The following is a 24,303-nucleotide window of genomic DNA, read 5'->3' as shown; positions in this document are numbered from 1 at the left end:
GAAGGCGGGCACGTCAGCTCGATGGAATGCGGCGTCATGCGTTATGGCAACGTAAACGCAATTTTCGGTACTTGGAAGAATAGCGCGCCTGTGTCGTCTGCTAACCGCCTTGTGTTCGCGGCGCTGTGCGCTCTGCAGTGCGCATGCGCGGATGTGCGGACGCTTGCTTTTGATTGGCTTGCGCGACACGAATCGACAACAGCGCTTCGGTTCTCTAAACCCGAACGGTATCGCTACCGATATGCATACTCAGTAATGCAGGGACTCTAAAAACTAGACCGTTCGGTGCTCTCGAGTACCTTAACGATCGGCACAGTGGCGGAAAGATACATAATATGCACCCAATGGCAGTCCACAACACCACACAAGCCGCTGCGCAGAGAAATGCTGTATTCCCACCGGTCATGGTACGAAACTATGACGACCTGAGTTGTCTAAACGCAACACTCGTGAGTAGGCACAACCCACTCATGTTCTACACCAAACTATCATATGATTACATCGAATTGTGTGTGTCTACCAAAACAGATTACAAAAATCTTGTAAAATTTCTAAAGGAAAACGAAGTAGAATATGTCTTGTACACCAGTGTTGACGAAAACAAAGAAACAACAGTACGTGTTCAAACAGACTGACATAAACACCACGAACGCGACAGTATTGAGAGAGCGCACCAGACTAGTTTTGAACTGCATCATCACGAGCAAGGTGAGGGAGTTCAGAACACATGGGCCACTACTAATCACCTTGAGCAGTTAGCTGATACAGCTAAATATACGACTGTGGTTGTAAATGTAGAATTCCATGAACAACTGTATGCTCCACAACAGGATCAGCGTTGCCAATGATTTGGTTATGCATCAACACACATGGCACCTCACTGCTGCAAATGTGCTACCAACGACCAGACACAAAAGTGTAGGCAAAAACAGACAGACACACTCAAATGTGTCACCTGTAATGGACCACATATGGCCAACTACAGTGGGTGCATTTCCTACAAGGAGGTGCTGAGAATCACTCACACACACACACACACACACACACACACACACACAGCAACAGCTACGTAGCCCGCACAGCCAACGCCAGAAGCAATGTTCACACCGGCTACTAAAAGCGACACAACTCATGGAACACAAAAATTTCAACCCACGAAATGCAACAAACAAACAAACAGAACGGGGGCACAAACACAAGGGAAACAAACAGAGCTTCAGAGAAGGAGTAGGAGAAACATATCGAATAAAAAGGGAAACACTCCCACACCACAACAGACAAAGCAACGATGGAACACCCAAACGCTGCCAATCAGGTCAGTCAGAGATACCATTACTCACACGACACACCCGCCTGTGGCGAAACAAGTGCTATATCATTTCAGACATACAGAGGCAAGCGGGTGTGAAGGGACGTACCTCAGTTCCTTGCTACTACCGCCATGTCATCATCATGCTCCTGTGCATGGCATACAAGTTTTGCACCACAATCTAAGGATGAAATTAAAATTTAAAATTCCTTTTCCTAATTTCTTCAATATATACTTCAGAGTGTTAATGTTTAAACTGTTAAATCTCATAGTGATAATATGAATATTTTTCCCTAAATAAATCATTTTAAGAAAAACATAAGTGGCGCTAAATAATAAAACTAGAAAACCAAAAATTGGTCCGAATATGCAAATCTTTGTCAAACTTAACTATTAGAAGTTTCAACTTGCTCAGAACAATATTTTAGTCAAAATCGGTGATTTTACAAAAAATTTAAAGCGCTAAATATTAGACTTAAATATATGAAAATTCGTATGTAGCTTTATATAAAAACATCAACTACGGGACCTCATTAAGCTACCTCTAATAGTTTTCGAGTAATTTACTGAAAAGTAAATTTGGAACAGAATCGTCCTTATTTGTAGTAGATTAAGTATCAGTTATATTAATGACAGCCATTTCTGACTGCAGTACTTTATTACATGTATTAAATAAAGAAGATATAAAAAGTTTCCAAGACTTTGATGTAAATAACAATCAACACAAAATCTCTTAAAGATGTTGTTGAGAGGTCATGTTTTACTATCAGTTCCGTTCTAAAAACGCTAGACGGCAAAGTTAATACGTAGGCGAGCCAAAATATTTTCTGTGATTGAAGTCTGCATAACTCCAGCCATACAAAAATTACAATGACTGTAAATTGATGTGCAACAGTGCTGTAAAATGATATGTTTCCGAGACAGTGGCCATTTAGATGCTGCTACTTGATAACACAACGACTGACGGCAGGTGTTCCCTTCGGCCGTCCACTGCGCCCAAATATAAATACGCCTGAGAGGCAATGACACGAATTGACTTTACTTTGCTCTAGGCTACCATACAGCGTCAATCAAGCGCCGGCTTACGCACTGCCTCGGGTGACGTCCCAACCTGGCTGCAACTAGACGCATGGTTTCGGTACAAATAGGAAATGAACTCGCGAGGGCTGTACACTGTTCTGTATTTCTCAGATTTCACGAAAGTAGCTGTTTGTGCGCCGCGTGGCAAGTGGTGATATTATTTTTCACTTTTGTGGCGAGCAATTAACTTTGATTATCGGAAGTCAGGGCGAAAGACCATTTACTAGGAACTTACCGAAGCGGTCATCCCTGCACTGTTCACAGTACTTTTGGGATAGAGACATTATTATTATTATTAATGTCATTATTGTTATTATTATCAGGAATATTACTATGTTGTGCGTATGAAAATTTATCAAATATATCAGTCAGTTAGAGCTCAACACTTTTATTTATAACTACGTTTCCCGATCCCACTTAATATACATAGAGTAGAAACATTTATTTCAATGAACAAAAGAAGATTGTGGACTTGTAGACTGGAAACTATATTCAGTAAGTTCTCCATCGATTTCAGGCTGTCCACCAAAATAGTTTTTCAGGCTCACGTAAAAAGACAGCGCCGCCGCCCCACACCCTCACAACCGCTGCCTCAAGAGGATTCCTCGCACTGTGCACCAACAAACAAACAACGTCCGAATAACAAACATTCAACAACTCTCAGGCCAATAAAAACAAATCGCTACCAAAATGTTCAAATTAGTGTGAAATCTTATGGGACTTAACTACTAAGGTCACCAGTCCCTAAGCTTACACACTACTTAACCTAAATTATCCAAAGGACAAACACACACACCCAATCCCGAGGGAGGACTCGAACCTCCGCCGGGAACAGCCGCACCTGTGCCTCTGACCGCTCGGCTAATCCCGCGCGGCAAAACGCTACCTCTTGGGGGATTAGTGGCAACACTATTATGCAATCTCACATTGGGAACGTGTCTTAACAAGATCGTTGCCTTCATCACGAAGCTGCTTACAGTCGAACCCGGCAAGGAGTTGGCTCCCACCAAGAAATTTCTCACTAAGTTTTCATCACTTTTCAATTGATAATACACCACATCCGTCGTTTCCCACGCAAATAATATAATACACAAACGGATCCTGTTCTGGAACGTGAATGAAATCTACCACAAATGGACTGAATTAGTTGCGTTCAAGGAGCAGAAAGGCATATGGATTGCTGTTGCGTACGAGATACTATTAAAACCGCACAAGCAGCTTCATATCCGAGGCTACTGCGTGTATTGTACCGACCGACCAGGCGACAGGGCAGGAGGTGGGACAGCAGTCATCGTCCACGAAGACAGAGGACACGCAAACGTAGAGCTCCAAAACTCGGAATATAGGAAGCCGTGGCCAACAGACAAAGTCGGAAAATTTCAACGGAACCTTCACCGCAATGGTATCGCCATACAAACCGCCAAATATCATTACAACACGCTATATCAGCACCATACTCAACATAGAATCGCGAGTAATCACCGCTGGAGAACTTGTCTCAAACAACCCAGATTGGAACTCACGAGTAAAAGCTCCAGCGGCAAAAACTGTTCGAACATTTTTATATGGGGGCAAAAAATTCCGCTTTGACTTTATAAAGTTTTTATTAAAACCACCAGATAGCCCATTGTTCTTATTTTTCGATAACGCATTTTACTGCGAGAAAAACTTTTACTGTTTAGAAATTCTCCATTGGTTTTCACACAGCGTGATACCTATTACAGCGAGCGGGAACGGGGAGACACAGTCTGTAGGCAGCAGTGAAAAAAGGCAGCACTCACACGGAACAGGCGATGCCGTGGCTCGAAATTGCACAATATCCTCCGATGGCGACTGCTGAATTAGTATGGCTCTGGTACTAGTTGTTGCGCTATGTAATGGGCGTTAAAACGAAGACAAGAAGAATTAATTACCCATCTTCAAGAAACTTTTACCCTGTACCATGGGCAGTGTAGCCGCATTACTGTCCGCCACTCCTAACACCTACAGCCAACATGTTACGGATAGTATAATTAGAATTGTGCAAGCGTGAACCATTAATGAAAAACTGACATTTTTGGATAATCATTGTCTTCAAATAATGTTCACCATGTTATTTGTTTTAATCATTCAGCTATATATGGTCCTTTCCGGGTGTTTAATTCTTCCAAGTAAATCTGATAAACGAAATTCAGTAATGTATCTCAGTAACACTGAAGTATGGTTAGGTATCAATACTGAATGACAAAGTATCAATACTGAATGACAGAAAAGTATTTAATTTGTTGGGTATACTGAATGCCAATACCACCTGGCCAGATTATGTCTGCACATAGTAATGACTAAAACCTAAGGTATTCTAGAATATATATATATATATATATGGGTGTAGTAGCTAAAGGAATCCTGTGTGTTTCTCAGAAGTATATTCTCAAAGTTATACTCATTTATCGAGTTATACTAGGACACAGCAGAAAAGTAAGACAAATTTTCTTCTCGTGCTTTTCTGAAACTTAACCATTTCTTTGTTTAAATAGGCTGGAAACCACAACTCCATTAGACAAACCACTTAATGAACTTGGTACAGAAATATCCGCGCATCAGTTTTATTCCGTTTTACTGGGTTTCTTTCTAACACCTCGGAAACTCTTAAGTAAAGGAATTAACTGTCATACGTCACGGTCATATCCTATAAAAGGAGTAACATTATGCTATATGCACAATTCCACGTATAATACTGTTATACGTGGCTTTCCCATTAGCAGGACTATTTGTTCTGTTGAAGTATAGGTTATATGATAGATAGCAGCGTATTTCACAACGAAACTGGTTCCCTCACACCCGGTATTCACACTCGTAGCGGACAAGTAGGTTACGCGACTTGTAGCCCAGCCCACGAGCAGCGAAATGAGACGTACCAGCACACATGAAATCACATGAGCTATTAAACACACCCCAGCTAAGAAAGCTACTGGCCATTATAGTACCAGAACCGTGTCCTTAAGACGGTTTTCTGTCCATAAGAATGCTCTGGCGGACAGTTTAAGCATCAGTCTGCAGCTGATTGCTGACGATGTTATGGTGTGTGACTAGGTATCGTTGTTGAGTGACTCTAGGAGCATACAAGGTAACTTAGACAAAATCTGTAGTTGGTGTGATAAATGGAAGCTAGCTCTAAATGTACAAAAATGTAAGTTAATGGAGACGAGTAGTAAAATCACTCCTAATGTTGTAATACAGCATTAATAGTATGCTGCTTCACACAGGCACATCTAAGCGTAACGCTTCAAAAGAATATGGAATGGAATCAGCGTGTAGGGACTCCTGTAGTCAAGGCGAATTGTCGACTTCGGTTAATTGGGAGCATTTTAGGAGAGTGTGATTTAGCTGTAAAGGAGACCACGTATAAATCACTACTGCGACTCATTTTTGAGTACTGTTCCAGAGTTTGGGGACTTGTGGATATAGTCTCATAAGGGGAAAACCAGAGATTCTTCGGGATTTGAGGAACACCAAAGAGAAAATTCAGAGAACCGGCATTTGAAGCTGACTGAAGAGCAACTCTACTGCACTAACGTAGATTTCGCGTGAAGATCAGAAAGATAAGATTAAAGAAATTAGATCTCTTATGGAGGCTTCTATACAGTCTTTTTCCCTCCCCCTATTTGAGAGTGGAGCAGAAAAGGAAATGCAGGGTTCCCTCCGCCACGCACCGTGCAGTGGTATGCGGAGTATGTGTGTAGGTGTAGATGAAGAATACTGAACACACATCACGAATGCCATCCTTTGTCAACAACATGTCCCTCCCTTTTGCAAGGTGAAGATCCTGACGTTCAGAAACCCAGGGAAAAACCACTCCCTACCACAAAATTAACGACACATTAGCCTGTTGAGCTCGCTCTATAAGATTGTTGAGAATGTGATTGTAAAACGACTCACTAAGTATTGCATCAACAATGTCGCCATGATCCCGGAGCAATTCGGCTTTAGGAATCACCATACTACAAGCCAACAACTCCACGTAGTAGAAACATGTAAGCTACAACACCAGCGATAGAGGCTATGTTTCTGGACATCGACAAAGACTCCGACCGTCTCGAGCACAACTGCCTCATCCGTAAACTCAGTAACGCTGGTTTCCCCGACGGACTCTTATGTCTGATACCCTCATTAGTCATTAACAGAAGTTTTGACACCGACATACAGGGAGAAAAACATCTTCACCAGATGGTATTCCGGCCGGAATAACCTGAGACGACACCTTGCGCGCGTCTTCTTTAAGCTCTGATTAACTGATTTCCAGCAACATGATGGTTGCCATCTACGCAGATGACACAGACATCCTAAAGCGATGCTGGAAATGATAAAAAATTAACTCAATCTAAAGATAGCACTCAAAACTGTCAGCCCTCGTCGAGAAATGGATTATCGAGGTAAATATCGACTAACACGAGGCAGTTCTGTTCACACGCAGACCGAGGCAACTGCTGAAACATCAACACTGTACACAGAACTCTACGCACACGACCTATACGTTTCAGTGAAAAGTCAGACGCCTCGGTGTCTGATTGAATAGAGAACTCGCATGGCGGAGGGGGAGGGGGAACGACGCCGACCACATACAACACGTTGCCAATAAAGCACACGCGAGGCTTAAACAGCAGTACTTCACGCGTAACAGGCAAAGGACAGTGAACAGGAAGATCCTGCGATCTATGTATATGACAATATCATACCTCTCACGAGATACGCAGCTCCAGTCTGGGGTTACGCAGCTCCAATACCTCTACGCACCTGCAGGTCATACATAACAAGGTTTTACAGGTGATAAACAATACCCCGAAATTTAGACGTACCGCAGACTTACGTACTGAAATACACCTCGAAATTCTAATGGATGTATTCAAAAAAATCGCCGCACGACTCTAAAGGAACTCGAGACACTCAATCATAGCTTGATCCTTAATCTGCGGAACTGTGATCAAAACCACAGGTGAAAGCATAACCGCCCAGACCACTTTACCTTAAGGAAAAATAAAGCATGTATGAGAGGCTTAAATTAAGCACATAAACAATGATGAACCCGTAAGCTACTGTAGATCTGACTGCCACCGCCACTTAACCTCATACAATTAGTCGGCACAGGCAGGGAATCCGCAAACACGAGACAAACCAACCGCACACGGCTCTACACACCGAGCGGCAAATTTCATAATTCGATTCACCACTCTTATGACGACTTGGTAAGTTATTGGAACGTTGACTCTGCAACTGGCCCAGGAGATTCGTTCGTTGGAGGCCATTTCCCAATATCCACACATACACTGTCGCTGCTGGCACGAATCCACTAGTAGCACTGTTACCTGCCCACGCTCTCGCAGAGCTTTTCCTTTTTCTTTTTCTTCCCACCACGGCGCTTGCCGTAGTACTTTTCTCCCCTCTGCCGTAAACCCGCTACCCTTCACTCGCTTTCTGTCAACTATGTCCTCGATGGGAGCACATTGGTGGGTGATCGCACCACGCAGATGTACGGACAACACCAGAGTCCCGTATCCTGTGATTCATGAATTCCAACACTTCTTGTGTTGGTCACCATGGTAGGGCGCCAATGTAGTTCTTCCAGTTCTCAAAAAAAAAAAAAAAAAAAAAAAAAGAAAAAACAGAAAAAAAAAAAAAAGAAAAGAAAGTGGTATGAAACTGACTAAGTTTCTCTTTAGTGGAACTATATAATCTTTTCTGTGGCATTGGAATTAACCTTTAGAGGTACAACAGCTATAGATCGTGATAAGATACTCGTAGAACGATATAACAGCCCCGTAAATCGTACTTCTGCTGTCAGAGACGACGTCGCACAGACATCTCCACGCTGTACAAAATTCAAACAAACAACTGAGGTGCGGTCTGATCCTTTATTAGAGTAAATGTTATATCAAGCGGAATGTTGACCTGAGTATTGATTGATAAACGCTTAAATAGTCATTCCAGACAGACAATGCTGTACGTTCAATTTCGTCTTGTATTTGTCGCAGCACAGGTCAATCTTATTTGGCATTTCACTTCAGGAACATCAGAGTTTCCTTGTAGATAGCTTGTTTTAAATTTCCTCACAAATTATAGTACGGATTGTTTAATATTCGTGGACATGCCGGCCAGCCTATGTTTACCGAACAACTGATCGAACAAACTCGAAATGCGATAGTGCAAAGTTCTCTAAATACCAGCGCAGACGGTAGAGACAACAGTCATGTTGGTTGAATTACATTATGCCAAGTGGTTGGAGTCCCAAAAACGGGGTAGTGAACAATGGTGTGATTACCACAAAGGCAACATCACTTGTTGACAAACCAAGGTCGTTGTGATGTCTCAGGATTTCTGGGTGTGCTTTGCGACGTTTAGTAGAATATTTTAATTAACAACTCGATTCAACGTCCGAAAGCGCACCATTAATAAGCCATAATAGTTACTTACGCACTTCTCTCACCCAACGTAAATTTTCTACTGACCAGCAGTGTATATTATGCAGATTGATTTGCCCATGTTTTGTAAACTGTACTTCATCCGTAGACAAAATCTTGCATAGAAACACCACATCAATTTGCTATTCTTGTACACAGCATTCGGAGAGCTGTAAGGGCAATGTAAGTCATTGTCATTAAGGCTTTGATGGACTGATGTATGTAGAAAACATGAAATGTTGGACTGTGGTATTCTCTCTGCACCCATTTGTCTGATTCCAATCGCGCATTCAAACTGCAAATAGGAACTTGTGGTGTTTTACCGCTACTTATGCTTCTGTTTCCTTGTTACTATTGAACCAAGTTCCAGAACGAGTTGTGTCACTAAAGTCTTCATCGAAGTCTGTTTGCAACATCACCGAAAAAAGTATTTGCCTACAGTTACAACAAGTGCGATAATTCGGCAGCTACAAACGTTAAAACGTACTTGCATACGCTTGAAAATGAGCAAATTCGATCCTCTAATATTTACTCGTAAAGGATATGCGTGGGGAGGCTTGTTTTGGCTGTTTCACTATGTGCAGCAGGAAGAACATTACGTGTGTTACGGAGATTTTACAGCCCACATGCTAGTGCTTAGAGCCATTTGAACCATGCAGGCCGGCCGAGGTGGTCGAGCGGTTCTAGGCGCTACAGTCTGGAACCGCGCGACCGCTACGGTCGCAGGTTCGAATCCTGCCTCGGGCATGGATGTGTGTGATGTCCTTAGGTTAGTTAAGTTTAAGTAGTTCTAAGTTCTAGGGGACTGATGACCGCAGAAATTAAATGGTTCAAATGGCTCTGAGCACTATGGGACTTAACATCTATGGTCATCAGTCCCCTAGAACTTAGAACTACTTAAACCTAACTAACCTAAGGACAACACACAACACCCAGCCATCACGAGGCAGAGAAAATCCCTGACCCCGCCGGGAATCGAACCCAGAAACCCGGGCGCGGGAAGCGAGAACGCTACCGCACAACCACGAGATGCGGGCAGAAAGTAAATCCCATAGTGCTCAGAGCCATCTGAACCAAGCAGCTACTGTCGTGACCCAAAACACTTCACCTCCTGCAATCCCAGTTTGGCTAGCTGTTGGATGTGGTAAGAGCACTGACTTGGTAATTACTTATAAGAGGCTCAGTATTCGCCACTATCTGACAAGAATAGCAATACCTTGTTTGTCGCAGCCTTGCTGACAATAGTACCAAATGGTATATTCCAGCAGGGTAGTGCAATTTCATACCAAAAAAATTTGAAAAATGAATGAATTCTTGACTAGTCTGCTTGGCCCGCTAATTTTCTGTTCATAGAGTATGTCTAATATGCAATGGGAAGACGTATACTTCCACACCAGTCTCCAGCATGACATGGCAAGAACTTCACCATGATGATATTCAGAAGCTGTCTGCTTCCATCCTACATCTGGTAAAATACTGTATTCGTACCGATCAGGATGCTACTTCATGCTTACAGGGGCTGGACGAAAATTAAGGCACATCACGTGAAACATATGCTTGAACATAAATTCAGGTGCTAGCCGAGCTTGTAAGCTGCGCTCAACACGTTGCAAGGGCCAGTCATGGTCAGCGGGCCCTATTTTGTATCTTTCCACCATTTTTCAGATCGGTTCGGCACGCGAGAGCAGCGAACGGTCTTGTTTTTGAAAGCGAGCCCCAACATTATTCTGTACCCATTTCGAAGGCGATGCCGAACGGTCCTAGCGAACGGAAACGCTGTTGACAGTTCTCCTCGCGCCAGCGAATCAAAAGCAATCTGCCTCAAATCCACACATGCGCATTGCAGCGCCACAGTGACACGAACTCGAAGCGGCTAGCATGCTACATGGACATGTGATTAAGAGTACGTAATACTGTTCAAATACACTCCTGGAAATGGAAAAAAGAACACATTGACACCGGTGTGTCAGACCCACCATACTTGCTCCGGACAGTGCGAGAGGGCTGTACAAGCAATGATCACACGCACGGCACAGCGGACACACCAGGAACCGCGGTGTTGGCCGTCGAATGGCACTAGCTGCGCAGCATTTGTGCACCGCCGCCGTCAGTGCCAGCCAGTTTGCCGTGGCATACGGAGCTCCATAGCAGTCTTTAACACTGGTAGCATGCCGCGACAGCGTGGACGTGAACCGTATGTGCAGTTGGCGGACTTTGAGCGAGGGCGTATAGTGGGCATGCGGGAGGCCGGGTGGACGTACCGCCGAATTGCTCCACACGTGGGGCGTGAGGTCTCCACAGTACATCGATGTTGTCGCCAGTGGTCGGTGGAATGTGCACGTGCCCGTCGACCTGGGACCGGACCGCAGCGACGCACGGATGCACGCCAAGACCGTAGGATCCTACGCAGTGCCGTATGGGACCGCACCGCCACTTCCCAGCAAATTAGGGACACTGTTGCTCCTGGGGTATCGGCGAGGGCCATTCGCAACCGTCTCCATGAAGCTGGGCTACGGTCCCGCACACCGTTAGGCCGTCTTCCGCTCGCGCCTCAACATCGTGCAGCCCGCCTCCAGTGGTGTCGCGACAGGCGTGAATGGAGGGACGAATGGAGACGTGTCGTCTTCAGCGATGAGAGTCGCTTCTGCCTTGGTGCCAATGATGGTCGTATGCGTGTTTGGCGCCGTGCAGGTGAGCGCCACAATCAGGACTGCATACGACCAAGGCACACAGGGCCAACACCCGGCATCATGGTGTGGGGAGCGATCTCCTACACTGGCCGTACACCTCTGGTGATCGTCGAGGGGACACTGAACAGTGCACGGTACATCCAAACCGTAATCGAACCCATCGTTCTACCATTCCTAGACCGGCAAGGGAACTTGCTATTCCAAGAGGACAATGCACGTCCGCATGTATCCCGTGCCACCCAACGTGCTCTAGAAGGTGTAAGTCAACTACCCTGGCCAGCAAGATCTCCGGATCTGTCCCCCATTGAGCATGTTTGGGACTGGATGAAGTGTCGTCTCACGCGGTCTGCACGTCCAGCACGAACGCTGGTCCAACTGAGGCGCCAGGTGGAAATGGCATGGCAAGCCGTTCCACAGGACTGCATCCAGCATCTCTATGTTTGTCTCCATGGGAGAATAGCAGCCTGCATTGCTGCGAAAGGTTGATATACACTGTCCTAGTGCCGACATTGTGCGTGCTCTGTTGCCTGTGTCTATGTGCCTGTGGTTCTGTCAGTGTGATCATGTGACGTATCTGACCCCAGGAATGTGTCAATAAAGTTTCCCCTTCCTGGGACAATGAATTCACGGTGTTCTTATTTCAATTTCCAGGAGTGTATCTTCGACCACGTCCTTCCATGAGTGCATAATAACGATAGGAAATTGACTGAGTTCTGCACACTGTCGTAAATGTCACATTATGTCATTTTATTCTCATTCACATCTACATCTTCTTTTGGATTTTATGTTTCGGAATATGAGTTAGGTGTGGAGTGTAGTATCACCTTCTACAAGTACATCTATATAAACACCGGAAAAATTCGCCATTTTTTCGTTTCCCGTCGTTTCTTAAAAAAAAAATGGTTCAAATGGCTCTGAGCACTATGGGACTTAACATCTATGGTCATCATTCCCCTAGAACTTAGAACTACTTAAATCTAACTAACCTAAGGATATCACACAACACCCAGCCATCACGAGGCAGAGAAAATCTCTGACCCCGCCCGGAATCGAACCCGGGACGTCGTTTCTTAGTTACTTCAAAATTAGTGAGGTACGTTCTGTCTACACAAGTTACTGAAGGTAGTTGGTTTATTGCCACATGTGTTTCGCTTCCTTTGCTCGTGATGATGCTTCACAAATAAAAGAAGCGAAAAGCGTATGGGAATAAACTTCCTTCAGTTAGTTGCGAAGAACATGTCTCCACGAACCCGAAAAAGTGTTTAAGAGATTGTCAAAGAATAGGAAGATACATAGAATGCCGTTGTAACCCGCTATTGCAGATCCAAATGATGAAGTAGCATACTTCCCTATATGATTCACTAACGATTTGGTTCATAAAAACAAAATTTAAAAAATCATCTTTTCGGGGACGTGTGGCGAGTGCAGAAGTTCGTTGTAGTTTATAGCATGCCTCTGATTAATCAAAATGTTTCATATATGGTGTTATAATCTGAAAATATTGTGGCGGGAATCTTTTATCTCTGTCTACTATTGTTAAGGATTCGGTCGCAGATAAATACTTGTGACAAGCTAGAGTATAAAGGTGATAGCTACTAGTTACACTCGCTTAATTTACGTTGTGCTCTTAGATTCCTGTCTGACGACACTCTCGGAAATCGCTATGTATTCTTAAAAAATGGTGAATTATTTGTGAGAAAAAGAAGTATAAATATCACTGTCAGTTGTTTCACGCACAGTAATTTCATCTTTCACTCCTTAATCCTATGGAAGTCACGAAATCGGAGACACTCGTTACTGAGAAAGCGCGCTCTTACGTGTAACTTACAACGAATACTTCAGAAAAATGCTGAACTTGGACGATTAACAAAGTCTCAGAATGTGTTGCAAACACGAAGAAGAAAAGATGTATTTCGCATCCAGCGGCATGCGAACCCTCGTCACATTACCACCAACGCTACTACAACTCGCGTGCCTCGTTTTATATAATTCCATTCGAGAGAGGCGCAGGCTGACTTTGTTGCCGAATGATGCGGGCGTAAGGCGTAAATTCCTTAGCATTGTTACTTACAAGTCTCAAACGAGTTTCGAAAGTTAATAAGTGAAGCATTTGCGGAAAAGAATTCGCGAAGACATTAGTAATTTCAGCTAAGACTCATGAGATATACGTATGCAGAGCCGACCTTTCGAAATTTAATTATTTTTAAACTTTTAATTACGTAAATATAACAGGTATTTTGTGAGAATATTGACCGAAACTGTTTTTTATGTTATAATCATTTACAGTAACAACAACACAAACCATATTTTTAACAAGGGAAAATAGACTATTATGAACTCACTTACCACCCAGACACGGCATGGTGATTCTTCAGTAACAAAATCACTAAATCCGAAGCTGAAACCACTCAGTATGTTTAACATAGCAAATTCTAGGTGTAAATAAACCACACCAAACCGAAGGAGAGGGTGATATCGAAATTCAAAACCACTCGGTACAGTTGTCGAAAAATCGGTAGGAGGACCGATCAGTGTCAGGTGTCAGCAGCTTTCTGAATCGGGACTTCGGATAAAAAACCGAAATCAACGTCACTACCGAGGCTAAATGAATTCAAACAGTGACTAATTGTTGGTGATCGTATGTTGTGTGTTACTGTAACCAAGGCAGCAGAAGTGTTTGATGTTGCAAGAGGCACCATATGGAAGAATTAGACCGCACACGAAGAAAACAGGAAGACGTTATCCTCTATCCACCACAGTCACCAGGTCACAATACTGTTGAGTCTTTGTGCCGCGGACGAAGTTGTGTGTTGCGTGATCGCAAGGGACAGTCATTAAAAAGATCTGTGACGAAACGTAAGTTGAACATAGCTGCAAAAAACATAACGCAACTGAAACGCCCTAGTGAACTCTGTCAGCATGTTACAATGTTTATTCTCCAATGGTAATGCTGTTTTTCAAGATGACAGGGCCCCTGTTCACACAACTCTCATCCTCCAGGACGGGTCTTGTGAGCTCAAGGATGACGGTCGCATCTCCGCTGCCCACCACAGTCACCAGGTCACAATACTGTTGAGTCTTTGTGCTCTGCGTTAGAACAATGGTGTGTGATCACTATCCACCTCCTTCGTCGTTGACAGAACTTGCCACTAAGTTGCAGGAAGAAGATTTCGTTTCAAACCATGCAGGACCTCTCTTTACCGATTCGGAGAAGATTGGAAGCTGTTTTGAATATCAACGTCTTTCCTATATCGTATTAGGCACGGCAAGTTGTGTATGTGGTTGGACATCTATTCCGAAAAGTATGGAAGTTCAGCTATTTAATGCATGTTACATCATGAACATCAAGTGTCAAACCGGTGCTTCGCAGTGTTATACTTTCCATTACGAAATTATATGATAGGTCTGTAAAACCACACCAATCGTCAGAGGACAGATATTCTGCCGTTAATTTGATACTCGGCTGCGAATACAGGGTGTCGCACGAGGAATAGTCAGTGTTAAGGTATATGACAGAGATGGTCATGCAAAGCTAAAATGTCAAGTGGACATAGACTCTACAAAGCGTATCTTAATGGATATTAGCACTTTTTTATGTTCATACCACCTCCTCCCAAAATATGGAGAGCCAAGAGCTTGCAGTAGAAGAGATTTGTTTCACAGTATCGAAACTGAAGAAATGCTCACAGCTAAATTCTCATTTCCCTGAATACTGACCATTCCTCCTGGTATACCCTGCAAATCCTCATACTAGAATATATCCACACTGTGTGATCCATCACAAGTCTGTCACAAAATACGGCCACTATTACCGAATCAGCACACGGGAATAACGTTGAAGACTTGGATTATAAATTATGTTCTTTGGACACGAAAGTACCTCGGCAGCTATCCGTCGAAAGGAAGTGCTGACGATTGCTGGAACCATAACGGTTTTCTAATAGCTGTGAAGAGAAACAAGTTTGCGGGTTATAAAGAAGTCGCACGACATGGAAGGATTTAACAGCGTAAAACGAAGACAATTATAATACTTCAAAATCTCTTACACTTTACGCAAGAAAAAAGTGCAGGAAAAAGAATAATGAATGCATATAGAAAAAGTGAGTAAAACACTGCGTCTCTTCATAACTCTGTAGAACTGATTCAAGGTATTAGTTGGAATATCTGCCCCTTCAGTACTACGTGAACGGATTAACTACAGTACTTAAAGTTGGTCAGGTGATTCACAACATACTAACTAGGGACAATTCTGACGCTATAATCTGAGGCAGCACCGCTTCAAGTCCAAATTAATTTTCCCACGATTCCAGTCACTGGGGAAGCGCTTTTCAGGGAAATGTAGGCAGAAGGAAATTCCCTATATGAGTAAACGACGTAAATCCTTTCGCCAGCTTAAAAACCCGAGAAACATCCCGGCCAGGCGTTATTGCACCAACCAATTGCTCATTTGTCCTGCGTCTCTAATAATTTTCAGAATCTGGCATATGTCTCCCAGCTCGTGTACTACAAACTAGCACCGCTAAAACTATTCAGTTTTTGTAAGTCCGAACGTTCAAATGGTTCAAATGGCTCTAAGCACCATGGGACTTAACATCTGAGGTCATCAGTCCCCTTGACTTAGAACTACTCAAACCTAACTAACCTAAGGACATCACACACATCCATTTCCGAGGCAGGCTTAGAACCTGCGAACGTAGCAGCAGCGCGTTTCCCGACAAAAGCGCCTAGAACCGCTCTGCCACAACATCCGGCTAAGTCCAAACGTCCAAACCCACCTTAATAATATGACAATACTAAATATAGATACTAAACGAGTATTGCCAAGAACAAATTATGTAACTGATCTTCCTGAGATATAACCGGAGCTAAGAACAATGTCGCTACAGCAATATTAATCTATGAATTGATAAGGGTAAAATGTTCAAAGTGTATTCCTCCGCTAGGAGAATCGCAAACTGTCCACACCTCGTCTGCCGGCCGGTGTGGCCGAGCGGTTCTAGGCGCTTCAGTCTGGAACCGTGCGACCGCTATGGTCGCAGGTTCGAATCCAGCCTCGGGCATGGATGTGTGTGATGTCCTTCAGTTAGTTAGTTTTAAGTAGTTCTAAGTTCTAGGGGATTGATGACCTCATACGTTAAGTCCCATAGTGCTCAGAGCCGCCGAGCGGTCTAGGGCGCTGCAGTCATGGAATATGCGGCTCGTCCCGTCGGAGCTTCGAGGCCTACCTTGGGCATGTGTGTGTGTGTGTGTGTGTGTGTGTGTGTGTGTGTGTGTGTGTGTGTGTGTGTTTGTCCTTAGGTTACTTTAGGTTAGGTGTAAGCTTAGGGACTGATGATCTTAGCAGTTAAGCCCCATATGATTTCACATACATTTGAACATTTTTTGCTCAGAGCCATTTGAACCACACTTTATCTCGTGTTTTATAGTTGCAGGATACCAAGTGGTAAGTACTTGGAAAACAGGTAGCAGAGTGAATCTGATGCTTCTGGTTGTTTAGGGTCACATGACGAACAAACGCTAGCAGGCAAAGCGAGGAACAATGAAAAATCCGCCTGACAGTGGCACAATCATCAGCTCACTGGGAGCCGGCCGCGGTGGTCTCGCGGTTCTAGGCGCGCAGTCCCGAACCGTGCGACTGCTACGGTCGCAGGTTCGAATCCTGCCTCGGGCATGGATGTGTGTGATGTCCTTAGGTTAGATAGGTTTAAGTAGTTCTAAGTTCTAGGGGACTGATGACCACAGCAGTTGAGTCCCATACTGCTCAGACCCATTTGAACCAATCAGCTCAATGGTACAAAAAACTTTCAGAAAAAAAAACGCCCGCATCTCATGGTCGTGCGGTAGCGTTCTCGCTTCCCACGCCCGGGTTCCCGGGTTTGATTCCCGGCGGGGTCAGGGATTTTCTCTACCTCGTGATGGCTGGGTGTTGTGTGATGTCCTTAGGTTAGTTAGGTTTAAGTAGTTCTAAGTGCTAGGGGACTGATGACCATAGATGTTAAGTCCCATACTGCTCACAGCCATTTGAACCATTAGAAAAAACGTTGTGAATTAAAAATGGTTCAAATGTCTCTGAGCACTATGGGACTTAACATCTGTGTTCATCAGTCCCCTAGAACTTAGAACTACTTAAACCTAACTAACCTATGGACATCTCACATATCCATGCCCGAGGCAGGATTCGAACCTGCGACCGTAGCGGTCGCGCGGTTCCAAACTGTAGCGCCTAGAACCGCTCGGCCACCCCGGCCGGCTTGTGATTTAAAACGGAGCGACAGAAACTTCTCACGATGCCATCCACAAACTCAGAAAACAGAACACTAGCTACGAAAGGAGACATGAAATTAGAACTGTTGTGAGGAACTATCGCCAAAGTGAGCTGTTGGGAACATTCTACGATAAACAATCACTGATGTATTACACTCTTGAGTATACTACAAGAATTTTAAGCAATGTTGCTCATCTGTTGTAAAATATGATCTGAATTAACACAGAAACTGAATGATAACAACGAAAATATAATGAAAAAGAAGGGCACCACGAACGATCACAGATCTGACGCGCAACGGAGTTTTGCGGAGACGCTAAAAACCTTAACTGGTAACCGCTTGACTGTATACGACAACTAACACGCAGGGACCGATGGCCCTAGCTGTCTGGTCCCTTCAATCCCACAAACCAACCAACCAACTAACACGCAGAAGCCTACTTCCTATGTTCGTTCGTAATTGAAACTTCCGTTGCAGTTCGTACAGCTGTAGCTGAAGTTTCAATTAGGAACAGTTGTGGATGTACCGCTAACAGAAATTTATGTTGCTTACAGAGTTTCGGGAAACAGCTTTAAATGAGGAATGTAAGACTAGACTGCAGGCGCTTACGTGTCGCATCCGTTGAGGCCACGAAGACAAGACAGCAATAATTACAACAGTAATTACGATGGCTACTAATGTATTCAATCATCCTTCGTGCGATGCGTACGTGAATGGAACGACGAGAATACATAAAAAGTGGTACACTGGCAAGTACCCTCTCCCACGTACTTCCCACTGGTTTGCAGAGTATGTATTTAGATGGAAACTGTAGTGAAACAAATCAACGCCACTTTCCCACTAATTTATTCTCGCAGTGTGAAAATTTACTGTAGAAAAAATCATGGAATAAATTTCTGGTACTTATAGCGTAAAAATGATTTTAGTAAATCCTAAATTCGACGTAAGGCAGGTTGGAAAAACTACATGAAGACTAAATGAACAAGGTGTAATATTAAACTTGCAAACAGTTATATAAAAAAAACGCAAACACCATATCAAATATTTTCTTTCTTTGAGTATACAGAGTTTAGGACAGCTCAGCTGGAAAGTGGCCAGTACAACCGTAAAACACCATAGGGCTCCGTAATTGCCTCAACCCACCGTTGCTCGCGCAATAATTCCCGACACGGTCACGCGGCACGGATGACGGGTGTGATCCACAACATAAACTTTGTATTTGGTGACCTTGAGCGGTATATATCAATGCTTTCAGGAGTGTTTTATTTAAACGCAAATTTAATATACGTAATACATAAATACAGTGAAGTATAGGTCTACACCAGGTAGTAAATATTCTTGGCAAGTGTTGACAAATACATAGCACCTCTGCGATCGCCTCAGGTCCACACCAGGTGGTAAATATTCTTGGCAAGTGTTGACAAGTATATAGCTCCAGTACCTCTGCGATCGCCTCTATCACGGATACTGTCAAGTCTCAGACATCTCATTTTCTACCTGAATCGGTATTCACTAATGAATAAGTTTGCATGGTTCAAGTGCGTTGTCCTTTGAGTTATTCCACAATTTTGGTTAACTCTTTCTAGAACGACTCAGAGATCCACATAGATATTACAAACCATTGAAAGCTCTGCTCTGTTTCTTTAGCATTTATCTGGCTATAAAAGTTACGACTAACTTCTTTGATGTAAATATTTATACATGCTGGAATTGTAATCCCAAAGTAACTTCCAAATAGTTCTATCCGTGTTGTAACGAGCTTCAGGTTTGGGTCCAGGGAAAGGAGTTATAAATTACAAACTCTTGTTCTAACATTGGTAGAATATTTTCTTTTCCTCTATTTAGCTGTGCTATCTTTTCTTAAAAGGAATACGTCCTCTTGAATTATTTATTGCTATGATTCATATTTAATCATTTCCTGCCACTTATTATTCTGGTCCCGAACCATATCACTTTCATTTACACAGTCCTCGTTCTCTGATTCAGCAATATCAGGACCTTTATCACTCAGATCGCGGAACCATTCCAGCCATGCTCCGGAGCTCTGCTAAACCCTATCCAAGGCTTTTTTTACTTTTTACATTTATTCCGCAAACTAAAAATATGCAGAATATTTACATTATAAGCATTCTAGGTAAGAATTTATTAACTGTTATTAGTTTCGATATGCCTTAAAATACGCACATGGAAGTTGGAAAGCAGTAAAGTTATAAAGATATGAACAGTCTTGGCTGCAAAAGAGACCTTTTGTATTAAACCGACATGAATTCGAAGAAGCTCTATTTATTTACTTGGTCTCACATTGTAGCAGTAGAACTCGCACGCACGACCAGTGTCTTCCAAGCTATAATAATGATTCATTCACAATCAAACTTGCGTAACCGAAAGCCAATGATAGCTAAAGTTAACGGATGGAGTGAACGGAAAAGTACTGAAAATGGCGCGAACTCAATTCAGCCCAGTCAGACAAACCAGAGCGGGAAAGTCGTGTGGATGATGAGTTTCATCCGTGCTAGCAACAGAAGGTTAAACAACTCTGCAAGAATAAAGTACACTTACGACTGAGTAGGATAAACGCTCATACCTTGAAGGCTTGTTCTTCTACAGCGCAATGTCAGTGCGCTGCCTCCAAGGCGGAAGCTCTAAGCGACACATTCAGTTACATGCGATGAAATTTCTTTATCGCCCGCAGCGTTTTGAATCGTAGGTGCGTGACGGCGGCTCTCCCGGGTACACGTGACCGCAACAGAAGTCACTATCGATAAGATGTCACGAATGAACTGCGTCGTTCGCATCGAACAGTGTCAAGTGAGGCGCGAGGCACACGAACCGTACGTCAAACGGGGCCCCAGATAAAGGAGCACCTCAGCTGACTGCAAGGACACGTGCGGGATTGCGCGCGCAGCTGATGCGTCGCTGACCTTGGCCGTAGGACACGCGGCGTTGTGGTTCCCCCCCGTCAGTTGCCACGCTGCAAGCACGTACAGCGTCACCGCAAACAGATAGTGACTCTCCGCTGTTCAGTCTTAGTCATAGGAGTGGTGGTGGTGGTGGTTAGTGTTTAACGTCCCGTCGACAACGAGGTCATTAGAGACGGAGCTCAAGCTCGGGGTAGGATTGGGAAGGAAATCGGCCGTGCCCTTTCAAAGGAACCATCCCGGCATTTGCCTGAAACGATTTAGGGAAATCACGGAAAACCTAAATCAGGATGGCTGGAGACGGGATTGAACCGTCGTCCTCCCGAATGCGAGTCCAGTGTCTTACTCATAGGACTCCCACCAAACGTATATCGCATTTATAACAGAGTCTACTCATTCGGCACCACTTCCATTTTCACAGCTCCTCAGTTCATGTATGCGTATAAACTGCTTAAGTCACTATGAGTTGCATGCAAGATATTTCTGCTGTTTTGCAATGACCTGTTACATGTTATTCTGTTAAGACTTATGTAATCGTCTTCAGAAGATACTTGCTGGAACACTTTGCGGTAGTTTTTTTAGGATTTCAAGTTCTCTCAAAAACAAAGAAACTGAACAGCAGAGATAAAGGAGTAGTGAAAAATGTCGTTTATGATGGTTTGCATCTCAAAAGTAAACTCAAGTGACAAAGTCATCGGGTAGATATACGTACGTGTATAGATGGCGATAGTGTCACGTACATACGGTATAAAATAGCAGTGCATTGGCGGTGCTGTCATTTGTACTCTCGTGAGTCATGTGAAAAGGTTTCCTAAGTAATTATGGCCGGACGATGGGAATTAGCAGACAACGACGGCAGAATTGTTGTTGCAGTTAGACACATGGGGCATTCCACTTCCGAAATCGTTAGGGAATTCAATATTCCGCGATCCAAAATATCAAGAGTGTGTCGAGAATATCAAATTTCAGGCATTACTTCTCATCAGGGACAACGCAGTGGCCAACGGCCTTAACTTAACGGCCGTAAACAGCGGCGTTTGTGTAGAGTTGTTAGTGATAATACACAGGCGAAAGTACTCCACTGGACATTAAAATTGCTACACCACGAAGATGACGTGCTACAGACTCGAAACTTAACCGACAGGAAGAACATGCTGTAATATGCGAATGATAGCTTTTCAGAGCATTCACACAATGTTGGCGTCGGTGGCGACACCTACGACGTACTGACATGAGGAAAATTTCCAACCGATTTCTCATACAAATCCGTACCATCACGTATCCGACTTTGATAAAGGTCGGATTGTAGCCTCTCGCGATTGCGGTTTATCGTATCGCGACGTAGCTGCTCGCGTTGATCGAGATCCAGTGACTGTTAGCAGAATATGGTGGGTTCAGGAGGTTAATACAGAACTCCATGCTGGATCCCAACGGCCTCTTATCACTAGCAGTCGAGACGACAGGCATCTTATCTGCATGGTTGTAACGGATCGTGCAGCCACGTCTCGATCCCTGAGTCTACAGATGGGGACGTTTGCAAGACAACAACCATCTGCACGAACAGCTCCACGACGTTTACAGCAGCATGGGCTATCAGCTCGGAGACCATAGCTAAGGATACCCTTGACAATGTATCATAGACAGGAGCGCCTGCGATGGTGTTCTCAACGACGAACCTGAGCGCACGAATGACAAAACGTAATTTTTTCGCATGAATCCATGTTATGTTTACAGCAACAGAATGGTCGCATCGGTATCTGGCGACATCGCAGTGTTCGCACATTGGAAGCGTGTATTCGTCATCGCCATACTGGCGTATCACCCGGCGTGATTATATGGGCTGCCATTTGTCACACGTCTCGGTCACCTCTTGTTCGTATTGACGGCACTTTGAACAGTGGACGTTATATTTCAGATGTGTTACGACCCTTGACTCTATCCTTCATTCGCTCCCTGCGAAACCCTACATTTCAGAAGGATAATGCACCAGTGCATGTGGCAGGTCCTGTACGGGCCTTTCTCGACACAGAAAAAGTTCGACTGCTGCCTTGGCCAGCACATTTTCCAGATCTCTCGCCAATTGAAAACGTTTGGTCAACGGTGGCCGAGCAATTGGCTCGTCACAATACGCCAGTCTCTACTCTTAATGAACTGTTGTATCGTGTTGATGATGCATGGGCAGCTGTACCTGTACACGCCAGCCAAGCTCTGTTAGACTCAATACCCAGTCATATCAAGGCCGGTATTACGGCCAGAGGTGGTTGTTCTGGGTACTGATTTCTCAGTATCTATGCACCCAAATTGCGTGAAAACGTAATCATGTGTAAGTTCATATATTTGTCCAATGAATACCCGTTTATCATCTTCATTTCTTCTTGGTGTAGCCATTTTAATGGCCAGTAGTGTATGTGAAATAACCACAGAAATCAATGTGGGACATACGACGCACGTATCCGTTACGACAGTGCGGCGAAATTTGGTGTTTATGAGCTGTGGCAGCAGCCGACCATCGTGAGTGCCTTTGTTTGCTAATAGCACGACATCGGCTGCAGCGCCACTAGCGGGCTCGTGACCATTTCGGTTGGATCCTAATCGCCTGGAAAACCGTGGCCTTTGCCAGAAGAGTCTCGATTTCAGTTGGTAAGCTCGGGTGGTAGCGTGTGTGTGAATTTCTAAGCGACCAAACTGCTGAAGTCATCGGTCCCTAGACTTACACGCTACTTAAACTATCTTAAACTTATGCTAAGAACAACACACACACACACACACCCATGCCCTAGGGAGGACTCGAACCTCCGGCGGAGGGGCCGCGCAATCCGTGACGTGGCGTCTCAAACCACGGGACCACTCTGCGCGCCGCCGATGGTAGGGTTCGAAAGTGGTGCACACCCAGGGTTTCAACATGGCACTGGGCAAGTTGGTTCTGGTCCTGTAATGGTGTTGGCTGTTTTTACGTGGAATGGACTGGGTCCTGTGGTCCAGGTGAACCAATAATTGACGAACCGGTTATATTCGTCTGCTTGGAGGCCAAACGACGACGGATTTTTTGTGCATGACAGTGCACCATGTTACCAGGCCACAATTGTTCGCGATTGGTTTTAAGAACATTCTGGACCTTACGAGAGCATGATTTTGGCCACCCAGATCTCCCGAACCGAATCCCACAGAACATTTTTTTGACATAATCAGTAGGTCAGTTCGCGTACATAATCCTGCACCAGCAACACTTCCGCAGTTACGGAAGGCTATAGAGACAGCGTGGCTCAATAGTTCTTCATGGGACTTCCAGTGACTTGTCGAGTTCATGCCACTTCGAGTCACTCCAGCAGGCTCGCAAAAAGAGGTTCGACACAATATTAGGGGGTATTCCATGACTTTTGTCACCTCTGGGCCTGCATTTATTGTGGAAAAACTACACATTACGAAAAGAAAGAAGATTAAATTTCCTAATCAGAATGACTATTTTGTCAGGTGAATAGTTTGGATGGAAACGTGAAGTGAAATTCGTTTGTCAATAATAGCACAGTCAGACTCATTCACCCATACATGAGCACCCTCAAAATTTTCTCGAATGAAATTTTGACTCTGCAGCGGTGTGTGTGCTGA

General features: G+C 44.1%; 1 protein-coding gene across 1 annotated transcript in view; it reads right to left on the bottom strand.

Annotated features, from left to right (window-relative positions):
* Positions 1–20,724, bottom strand: part of LOC126272290 (uncharacterized) — a 369,363-nt gene extending 348,639 nt beyond the window's left edge. Inside the window, exon 1 of the mRNA XM_049975054.1 lies at positions 20,364–20,724. The gene's annotated coding sequence lies outside the window, so the exon portion shown is untranslated. The remainder of the gene's footprint in view (positions 1–20,363) is intronic.
* Between the last annotated feature and the right edge of the window lie 3,579 nt (positions 20,725–24,303).

Source organism: Schistocerca gregaria, chromosome 5 (genome assembly GCF_023897955.1).
Source record: "Schistocerca gregaria isolate iqSchGreg1 chromosome 5, iqSchGreg1.2, whole genome shotgun sequence".
Lineage (NCBI taxonomy): Eukaryota > Metazoa > Arthropoda > Insecta > Orthoptera > Acrididae > Schistocerca > Schistocerca gregaria.
Note: the sequence above shows the minus strand (reverse complement) of the source record. Positions and strands in the feature narration are given on the sequence as shown.